The sequence below is a fragment of the Leptodactylus fuscus genome, chromosome 5 (assembly GCF_031893055.1).
Source record: "Leptodactylus fuscus isolate aLepFus1 chromosome 5, aLepFus1.hap2, whole genome shotgun sequence".
NCBI classification, from domain to species: Eukaryota; Metazoa; Chordata; class Amphibia; order Anura; family Leptodactylidae; genus Leptodactylus; species Leptodactylus fuscus.
The window spans coordinates 113,836,949-113,846,721 of record NC_134269.1 but is presented as its reverse complement, the minus strand read 5'-3'; the positions used below and the strand labels follow the sequence as shown (position 1 = coordinate 113,846,721).

Genomic DNA, 9,773 nt, shown 5'->3' with positions numbered 1-9,773 from the left:
TTGAACAAAAATCCCCATGGAACTTAGTTCTGAATTGGTGGTTATTCTCGCCACACTCAGTACATCATCCATTAGCCTTCAGATTTTGACTATTAAAAGATCCTTCTGTGTTTATGTAGTTGACTATGAAAGGCAAATAATAGAATAAATAAATGTTTATATATCATATACTACAATTATACCTTTATAGTACATTCATTTACACTGTATTCATTTGCAGATTACACTTGGAAAGTCATCATGAAAGCTAATTCATTAGCATCATATTGCAGTGCTTAGGTTTTCACACAACAGAATATTCACTTGGAAAAGACTACAAATTTCATCCTAACAAAAATAAAATAGCAGCAGCATGAGCATGCTAAATACCATTGGTAAGTTTACTAACCAAAATGTTTCCAACCGAATATCTCAGTCTCGAGAAAGTTTGGTTAGCTTTAAGATACAGAACCACATGTACAAAACTAGAGTTGAATAGATTTACACGGCACCCAAAGAGATTCACAAAGGTCAAGCTCTCAACACCCACCAAATGTATATGCAAATATTGTACAGTATACACTTATTCACCTTTTGATATTTGATGCTCATAAAACCATTTGAGTATATATGTCTTTGTGTTTGTACTCCTATTTGGCAAATCAAGCCATTCAATATACAATATAAGGCATTTCAGTTTGTTTTTCTTTTGTTTGTTTTTTTCTTTTTTGTTTTTTAAGAAGACTAACCAATATAGTTGCACTTGACTAAAACAGGAGCATTTCAGGGTTTTTTTTCACATACATTTATATATTAAAAGCAGTAGTGCTCTCTTAAACACAGTGCACAATAATAAAATAGATCTGATGTACACAGGTAGACACATAAAGGGCTGGGGTGCAACAAAATGAAGATCAAATAAACTGTACAAATCAGGTTGTACAGAAGCAATATTAAAGGGAGCCCTTTTACATAAAGTCATTGACGATGCAACAAAGAGATCATCAGAGTTTGTTCAATAAAGCACATTTACTGTAGATTTCTGTTCTGATGGCATAGATGATGCAGCATTCACACATGTTGCCACTGATTTGACACTCCGACATGCAGACCTTGCAGGTGTCTCTGTGAATCTTTCACAGATAAATAAGTCACAGCATAGACACACCCATTCTTCAATTGTCTCAATTAAGTGACCTCATTTAAGGTAAATCCAAGGTTAATCTTTTGGCAGGATGTTGAATTAAGAAACGTAGATTTTGGTTTTCAGGGTCATAATTGACAATGATTACTACCAGATAAAAGCCAGAGCAGGATAAACTGGATGCCTATCATGGACCATAGCGAAGGAGTCAACCCAGATACACCACCACAATCACTGTCATCCTCCTACAAAGGAAAAAAAAAAAAACCTGTATTAAGAATTTAGTATTCACTCAAGACATTACTACCCAAGAGTGATCAAGTATAAAAAAAATATCCATAGCAACAAATATGGAGCCAACCATGAACTTGGTAACATGCTAAATGCGAAACAATTTATTACAGAAAATATATATAAATTTTTTTAATAAAAAGCCAGTCTGCATATAGACATTATAGAGGGTATCTACCACTCAGGAAAGTCATTGGAAACGGCAACTTCTGCTCTGGTGGAATCAATACTACAAGCTTTATCTCCACGACCATTGATTGTAAGTACACACAGGACTGTAGCTACAAATAGTAACATTTTGAAATATATGCAACTTTATATTTATTTTACAAAATATATATTAATCATTCCTTGATATATATAAAAACATTAACATAAAAATGTAACGCTTATATCTGTCTACCAACTCCAGTGCTTTAGTAGGCACTGCTCCACTCATCTGGTGGAGTTGGAATTTTTCTCTAGGTCTCACTGTTCCTGAGTAGTTAGTGCAGTTAGATGAATGGCCTAATATGATAAGTAGGTGGTTGCAAGCAGAAGCAGGCGATTGATCGCTCTCTGACTGAACAGTATCAAAATACTACAGTAAAGTATTGCAGTGCATTGTATAAGCGATGAAATGATCACGTTAAAGTCCGCTAAATAATAGGTGAAAATGCCATAATGAAAAATCATGGTCAGTACCCTCATGGAATAAACATCATGAAAATATTGTATATACTCCAGAATGGTACAAATAAATACTACAGCTTCCCCTTCAAAAAGTCTTCACAAAGCTTCGCGAATGTGAATATAAAAGTATGGGTGTCAGATTATGATGAAGCAAAGCTATTTATATTTTTTTAAGTACTAAGGTATTTAAAACTATATAAGGGTATGTTTAAATGTTGGAAAATGAATTTCTCTTCATTTACCACCACTTTTGACACAGTCTAGCCGTGACAGGGTGCTAATGCAGTGCCTCAGCGTTCCGTGGCAGTGTCCCGCTGCTGATTCGGCTCAGATGAATGTGTATAATCATTAGGGAGTCTCAAGCCAGGGAATGTGCGGTTGAATCAGACACGGAATTTCCGGCAAGATCAAGCAGGACGCTGCTTTTTTCTGCATCCTGCTACAATCTCTGCCTCCCATTGAAAACAATAGGAGGTGGATTATGGGACTCCATTTTCAGGGCAAATTCCTCCATGTGAACACAGCCTATAATTGGGCATTGCTGTAATCGTTCTGGCCTGCAGAATAAAGTTAATATGGCATTTTAGCAAACAGGGAACCACTTCAAAATGGCACAGTTGATATTTTTTTTTCCCCCAATTCCTTTCTACAAACAAATTCATTACCGTTTCACAGTAGGTTTTATGAACAATGAAATAGTGCCATTAAACAATGCAACTTGTCATAAGACAAGCTCAAACTATTATGTGGGCAAATTAAAGTTATGGCTTTTAGAAAATGTAAAGGAAAAAATTAAAGGGAAAAATTAGAAAATGGCTATGGAGGGAAGAGGTTAATGCTATAATCCACAGAACAGTACTGCAACAATGACCAAACAATAATAGATATATGTGTATTTTTGGTCAATGGTGCATCTAGAAGTTATGACGCATTAAAGCTTTACATATCACATGTCAACTATAACATTTAACTAAGGAATAAGGATGGCCTTAAAAAAGATATGAAAATGAGCCATCATTCTAAAAATTAACATGCAAGGAGCAATTTGCTAGAATTTCTTTATAACTGTATGTTATAAAGTGAAATGCATGTTCATATATCATATACAATGATATGAAATAAACACAGCATAGAAGTAGATATTCCATGTCTCCATCTAGTGGTTTAATACTCTTAGATATAATGTATAATAAAAAATGCTGCATAGAGGATTACTGAAAACAAACAAATAAAAAAAAATAAATAAATAACTGCCACAATGCTGTCGTTCTTAAAATCTTTACTCTATTAAGCACTACTCGCTGTATATTTGGACCCGGATATTAATATAATAATTTACTAATATACTCTGGCGTAAGTAAATGCTGTAGTGTATAAATCTGTACAGTACTATTTAATACCCAGTGGCATAACTACCACGGAGGCAGCTGCCACAGGGCCTGGGACATCAGGGGCCCGGTGACAGCCGCTAACACTGCTATCATTATTCTCGGAGGTCTTTTCGGACCCCCGAGTATAATGATCGGGGCCCCCTGTTGATGGAATACTTTCCACCAACAGGGGGCCCCGAAGCTGCAGCAACGGCTGACACACAGGAGCTGCAGGTCTGGCTCCTGTCAGCGCTTCAGGACGCTCCCCCTCTCTCCCCCCTCCCTTTCTCTGCCTGTCCTCTGCCCACCAATGAGAGGGCTGAGGAGAGCCCAGGAGGCGGGGCTTATCCCTGCCGAGCTCCTGCCGTCCTGCACACAAGAGGAAGAATGGAAGAAAGGAAGACGGAAAATGAAACTAAAGATACACAGGTACATACTGGGGTTACTATACTTAATATCAGGCATTTGGGGTGATTACTTTTGTTTTAGTAACTCCATGTGCCTCATATTAATAGCAGTTAACCCTATCATGTCCCTCACATTAACCCCTGTGTGCCTCACCATAAGAGTTACTTATATGTGAGACATATGGGGGTAATAGTAATGAAGATACTTTATTATTACCTCCATGTCTCTCACATATCAATAACTCTTATGTGAAGTACACAAGGGTTAATGTGAGGGACATGATGGGGATAACTGCTATTAATATGAGGCACATGGAGTTACTAAATTCTAATGCACATGACCAGATTTTTTATCCACAATTGTCCTGGTATACCGGTCAGCAGGTGACATGACAGTATTTAGTCCTGTAGGGGCCACTATGGGACATAATACTGTGTGCAGGGGCCACTATTGGGTATAATACGGTGTGCATGGACCTCTAAGGGACATAATAAGGGACATAATACTGTGTGCAGGGGCCACTATGGGACATAATACTGTGTGCAGGGGCCACTATTGGGTATAATACGGTGTGCATGGGCCTCTAAGGGACATAATAAGGGACATAATACTGTGTGCAGGGGCCACTATGGGACATAATACTGTGTGCAGGGGCCACTATGGGACATAATACTGTGTGCAGGGGCCACTATGGAACATAATACTGTGTGCAGGGGCCACTATGGGGCATCATACTGTGTGCAGGTGCCACTATGGGGCATCATACTGTGTGCAGGGGCCACTATGGGGCATCATACTGTGTGCAGGGGCCACTATGGGACATAATACTGTGTGCAGGGGCCACTATGGGGCATAATACTGTGTGCAGGGGACACTATGGGACATAATACTGTGTGCAGGGACCACTATTGGTCATAATAGAGCGCGCAGGAATGCGTAGGAGGGACTCGGTCGAGATCTTCGGTGTCGGGGGGGCCCCATGTGAAAAGTTCGCCACGGGGCCCCGCCATTCCTAGTTACGCCACTGTTAATACCCTACTTGCCATCTTTACAATAGCTTATATGGCACTCACTGAATGTGATTGTCCTCAAAACAGGTAACAAAATATAAATACAAAAATAAATTAAACACTAGCCATGCCAACCCAAGTATAGCTATCTGTTTACTTCTGATACCTTACCTACATATAAGAAATACAAAAACTACAGCAGCATTGTAAACAGCAAGACCTATAGAAATAGAGCTGAAAATGCATTGCTGCTATATATAATAATTTGCTACTATTGATTACTAGCTAGACATGTAAATTTTAGGTTCTTTGTATACATTTTGATTGATAAATGACAAGGCGAGCTCATTCAGATAGGACCCCACAATAAATCATACTTCTCCTGGACACAGAACAGGTCTACAGTGTTATTATCGGACAAGTAGGATCCAGGGCTGCATTTCAATTAAAATAGTCTTGGATAGAGAGGAGTCTTAAGTAGAAACTAAGGATAAGCTCTATTCCAATGAAATGCCCTACATAACGTTTAACCCATTTTCACAAAATATACGTTACTTTTTTACAATTTATCAATAATAAAACAGGCTATAACAAGGTGTAGATACGGAAAAAAGTTAAGGGCTGTTACACTATCACAGCTAGAAATGGGTTGTAATTTCAGATCTAAACACTGTAGCATAAACATAACACATTTTCCATGCAAAAATTCAATTTTGGAAAATTCTGTAAGGCTGAGGCCACATGTTGTGGAAATGCAGCTTTTTTTTTTTTTTTTTTTTTTGCAGATTTTGCTGCATTTGTCTTTTAAGCTAAAGCCAAGATTCGCTACAAAAGGAATGGGGAAAATATAGGAAGCTCTTGCACATCTACTTTCTGTTCAATCCACTCCTGGCTTTGACTCAAAAAACTGCAGCAAAATCTGCAATAAAAAAACCCTGTGTTTCTGCAACGTGGGGCCATCGCCTAACCCTTCGTTCACATCTGCGTTCGGTATTCTGTTCGGGGAGTCCACATGGGGACCCCCCGAACGGAAAGCTGAACGCAACTGCAAGCGGTGTGCAGTGAAAGCACACAGCCCCCATAGACTATAATGGAGTCCATGTGCTTTCCATGCACTGCCCACAGGAATCATGCGGACAGGAAAGTAGATTATGAACTACTTTTCTGTCTGCATGATCCCTGCAGAGATCTGGCGGCAAGTACACGGACCCCATTATAGTCTCTGGGGTCCATGTGTTTTCACTGGCACACCGCTTGTAGTTGCGTTCGGTATTCCATTTGGGGGGTCCTCATGCAGACTCTCCCGGATGGAATACCAATGCAGATGTGAGGGCTTAATTGGCTAATCTGAAAGTTACCTACTCAAAAAAAAGTATCTCCCCTGTTTAGCACAATGTGGACTAGTACTTATAGATTATCTATCTACCTGCCTATTTACCTATCCAAGGAAAAAGAAAGCATTCCTGTAGTTTCAACAAAACTGGTGAAGTTTATTCCATATGTAAGCATCTACCTATCTACAGGAATGACCACTGAACAATCCCCCAATATTTGTATACTTGCAGTAAAATGGAGATAGGTGCAGTCGTCACTGAAGAGGCAGCATTCACTGTGCATAAAGGAGCATCCTATCATTTATAGACAAAGCAGAGTGTAGAAAAAAGAAAGGGAACATAAAGAAAGACACACAAAATGGTTTATCATGCAGTTGACAAGCAGTTAGAAAATGCAAAAAGTCAACAAACACAGACAATACTTTAAATAAATGAAACCAAAATGGTTAAAGCACCAACATGCATAAGCATTAAAAGAAATGTATAAAGTACTTTCACACAACAAATAATGTAAAGGAAATGTATTGGGAATGTTCCAAAAACTCATATCATTCATATATGCTGTGGAGCTTTGCCATGGTATAAACAACTTGTTATTAGAGATGAGCGAACAGTGTTCTATCGAACACATGTTCGATCGGATATCAGGGTGTTCGCCATGTTCGAATCGAACACCGCGTGGTAAAGTGCGCCAAAATTCGATTCCCCTCCCACCTTCCCTGGCGCCTTTTTTGCACCAATAACAGCGCAGGGGAGGTGGGACAGGAACTACGACACCGGGGGCATTGAAAAAAATTGGAAAAAGTAATTGGCTGGCGAAATCAGGTGACCTCCATTTTAGACGAATAGTGGATTTCAAATCCGGGTCATATGAGAATGTGAACTTTGTGACTATGAGACAGGGATAGCTGTACAGGCAGGGATAGCTAGGGATAACCTTTATTTAGGGGGGAATGTTATTAAAAATAACTTTTTGGGGCTCTATCGGGTGTGTAATTATGATTTTTGTGAGATAAACTTTTTCCCATAGGGATGCATTGGCCAGCGCTGATTGGCCGAATTCCGTACTCTGGCCAATCAGTGCTGGCCAATGCATTCTATTAGCTTGATGAAGCAGAGTGTGCACAAGGGTTCAAGCGCACCCTCGGCTCTGATGTAGCAGAGCCGAGGCTGCACAAGGGTTCAAGAGCACCCTCGGCTCTGATGTAGGAGAGCCGAGGGTGCACTTGAACCCTTGTGCACCCTCGGCTCTGCTACATCAGAGCCGAGGGTGCGCTTGAACCCTTGTGCACACTCTGCTTCATCAAGCTAATAGAATGCATTGGCCAGCGCTGATTGGCCAATGCATTCTATTAGCCCGATGAAGTAGAGCTGAATGTGTGTGCTAAGCACACACATTCAGCTCTACTTCATCGGGCTAATAGAATGCATTGGCCAGCGCTGATTGGCCAGAGTACGGAATTCGGCCAATCAGCGCTGGCTCTGCTGGAGGAGGCGGAGTCTAAGATCGCTCCACACCAGTCTCCATTCAGGTCCGACCTTAGACTCCGCCTCCTCCAGCAGAGCCAGCGCTGATTGGCCGAATTCCGTACTCTGGCCAATCAGCACTGGCTAATGCATTGTACTGGCGTGATGAAGCAGTGCTGAATGTGTGTGCTTAGCACACACATTCAGCTCTACTTCATCAGGCTAATAGAATGCATTGGCCAGCGCTGATTGGCCAGAGTACGGAATTCGGCCAATCAGCGCTGGCTCTGCTGGAGGAGGCGGAGTCTAAGATCGCTTCACACCAGTCTCCATTCAGGTCCGACCTTAGACTCCGCCTCCTCCAGCAGAGCCAGCGCTGATTGGCCGAATTCCGTACTCTGGCCAATCAGCACTGGCTAATGCATTGTATTGGCGTGATGAAGCAGTGCTGAATGTGTGTGCTTAGCACACACATTCAGCTCTACTTCATCGGGCTAATAGAATGCATTGGCCAATCAGCGCTGGCCAATGCATTCTATTAGCGTGAACTGAGTTTGCACAGGGGTTCTAGTGCACCCTTGGCTCTGCTACATCAGATTGCTACATCTGATGTAGCAGTGCCGAGTGTGCATCAGATGTGTAGTTGAGCAAAACTGACTCAGCACTGCTAAGTCTCTGCATTCGCATAGGAATGCATTGGCCAGCCTTCGGCCAATCAGCGCTGGCTCTGCCGGAGGAGGCAGAGTCTAAGGTCGGACCTGAATGGAGACTGGTGTGGAGCGATCTTAGACTCCGCCTCCTCCAGCAGAGCCAGCGCTGATTGGTCGAGTTCCGTACTCTGGCCAATCAGCGCTGGCCAATGCATTTCTATGGGGAAAAGTTAGCTTGCGAAAATCGCAAACTGACAGGGATTTCCATGAAATAAAGTGACTTTTATGCCCCCAGACATGCTTCCCCTGCTGTCCCAGTGTCATTCCAGGGTGTTGGTATCATTTCCTGGGGTGTCATAGTGGACTTGGTGACCCTCCAGACACGAATTTGGGTTTCCCCCTTAACGAGTTTATGTTCCCCATAGACTATAATGGGGTTCGAAACCCGTTCGAACACTCGAACAGTGAGCGGCTGTTCGAATCGAATTTCGAACCTCAAACATTTTAGTGTTCGCTCATCTCTACTTGTTATTTGTTATGTGGAACTGAAGTCTTAATATGTGCTGTATGGCATCTATACATATGACAACATTTTCAACAAACACAACGTAAATAAAATGAGAAGAGACACATGCAGAATATTAGAGATGCACAAAGCACATTGTAATTAGTTATTAGTGTAAAACCCTCACATTATAGAACAAAGCACAATTTAATAAGCTGATGACTCAAAGAGAATACAGACATTGTGGGGACGCTCTGGTCACCCCTACTAGTGAAAATAAAGTATGATATTGTCAAGTGAATCTATGCCCATATCCATCACTTTCAGGTAAAACTGATCTCTTATCTTCTCTAATAAGCCTTCATATTCAGCAATAAGACTTACCAAGTCATCTTGATCAAAGCAAGCATCTGGACCTTTTCTGTATCTTGGATTCTGAGCAAGCAGGCATGGATCTGGTCCATTAGCTTTTGGCTTCCGTCAAGGAAAATTTTAAGGTTATGAGAATTGCTGACAATGTATTTCAAATAAAACATGAACATTTTATACAATTTACCAATCATATGTCTTAAAAGGATTATCCAGAATTATAATATTGATGGCCTAATAATTGGCTATGATTATCAGACCAGTGGAGGACCAACTCCTGGCGACCCCACACTGCCCAGCTGATTGGTATTGTAGGCACAGCCAATAGCAAAATTATGTAGCTGTGTCTGGAAAAAAATGAAAGGTACACAGCACTCTGGAACCTTTAGTCAGCTGGCTGAAGTGCCAGGATTCGGATATCTAAAGGATATCTAAAGATGTGATTGCCTGTCCTAAGGATAAACAATGAATGTTGTAGTCCCAGGTAATAGTTTTGTATTTGCTTTTAAATGCCATTAAACTTCATTGAGAAAGCTAAACTCATTCAATAGTCTTACAGCTCTATCACTATGTG

General features: G+C 40.9%; 1 long non-coding RNA gene across 1 annotated transcript; it reads right to left on the bottom strand.

Moving 5' to 3' along the window:
* Positions 1–676: 676 nt before the first annotated feature.
* LOC142203373 (uncharacterized) lies at positions 677–9,341 on the bottom strand. The gene is made up of 3 exons (XR_012716107.1): positions 9,215–9,341; positions 6,438–6,502; positions 677–1,368 (listed from the first exon to the last, which is right to left on the bottom strand). It is a non-coding gene; the product is annotated as an uncharacterized LOC142203373 (long non-coding RNA).
* Positions 9,342–9,773: the final 432 nt, after the last annotated feature.